Raw genomic sequence first — 1,270 nt, 5'->3', positions numbered from 1 at the left:
GCTTCTGAGAGCCCGAAACTGGTAGTGATAATAAAAGAAATTTAGAACTGAAGCGGTGTTTTCAACCTCTAGTATAATGCTCAGTTGCGGATGTTCGTCCAACAGGATTGTTTGTAAAATGTATTGCTTTCAATGGTTTATTCGTTATTTCTCTTCCGCATGTCCAAATGTTTCTACGCTGGTACAAGCCTAACTGCCGCCCCGTGTGAAATGCGAAATGGCCGCTCTTCCAACTTTTTTTAAAAAAAGTTTGTGTAATGTTGAAATCAGTCCATTTTTTGTATGTGTGGAAATTTTACTTGAATAGTTAGTTAGGTTAGGTTAGTGTTGTTTAATGTCCCGTCGACAACGAGGTCATTAGAGACGGAGCGCTAGCTCGGGTGAGGGAAGGATGGGGAAGGAAATCGGCCGTGCCCTTTGAAAGGAACCATCCCAGCATTTGCCTGAAACGATTTAGGGAAATCACGGAAAACCTAAATCAGGATGGCTGGAGACGGGATTGAACCGTCGTCCTCCCGAATGCGAGTCCAGTGTGCTAACCACTGCGCCACCTCGCCCGGTGAAAAGTTAGTCATATGAGTTGAACAAATATAGCTTTTAAAAATAATTTTAAAAACTATGCGAATTTACAGTTACCGTAAATGAACATTTTTTATGGTTGTTTACCGATAATGTATTCTGTGGAAAACAAAACAGAATTACAAAGCAATAAAAAATTTACATTTTAATGTGCTTTGAACATTAATGTGTAGAATAACAATTTATTTTGTGCTGAACAATATAAAAAAACAACACGGAAAGAACAGAGAATCTGAACATTTGAAAAAAAAAAAACTAGACAAATCGAATCTTCTTGGCTTTCGCTTGCGCAACCTGTTTCCCTTGATACGTGCAATGTTTCCTCTGCAAGTTCACTTAAACAAGTTTGGCTTATCGTTGATCTGAGATAAGTTTTTTTCAATTTTGGGTTTGAGAAACTATTCTCTCCACTGGCAACTGTCACCAGGAGTTTTCGGAGAATTCTTAGAACAATGTTAACACTGGGGCACATATTATGTCTTGCTATGAAATTCAAAGTCTCTGTTGGACCTATTCCGGGTTTCACCAAAGCTGAAAGCATTTTAAGTTCTTTCCTCGATTCCAGCGCATCAACATCGCTTGATTCGTCTTGCAAAACCGCTGCGAGGTTTCTACACTTTTCGTCCAGGCTATAAGGAGCCGTGTTCTTCAGCTAGCCGATGTCGTACAGAAAATCAAAATGACTGCGATG

The 1,270-nt window shown here is 39.5% G+C and overlaps 1 non-coding gene across 1 annotated transcript; it reads right to left on the bottom strand.

Moving 5' to 3' along the window:
* Positions 1 to 484: 484 nt before the first annotated feature.
* On the bottom strand, positions 485 to 557 carry Trnaa-cgc. The gene has a single exon. It is a non-coding gene; the product is annotated as a tRNA-Ala (tRNA).
* Between the last annotated feature and the right edge of the window lie 713 nt (positions 558 to 1,270).

The sequence above is a fragment of the Schistocerca piceifrons genome, chromosome 2, assembly GCF_021461385.2.
Source record: "Schistocerca piceifrons isolate TAMUIC-IGC-003096 chromosome 2, iqSchPice1.1, whole genome shotgun sequence".
NCBI lineage: Eukaryota > Metazoa > Arthropoda > Insecta > Orthoptera > Acrididae > Schistocerca > Schistocerca piceifrons.
Note: the sequence above shows the minus strand (reverse complement) of the source record. Positions and strands in the feature narration are given on the sequence as shown.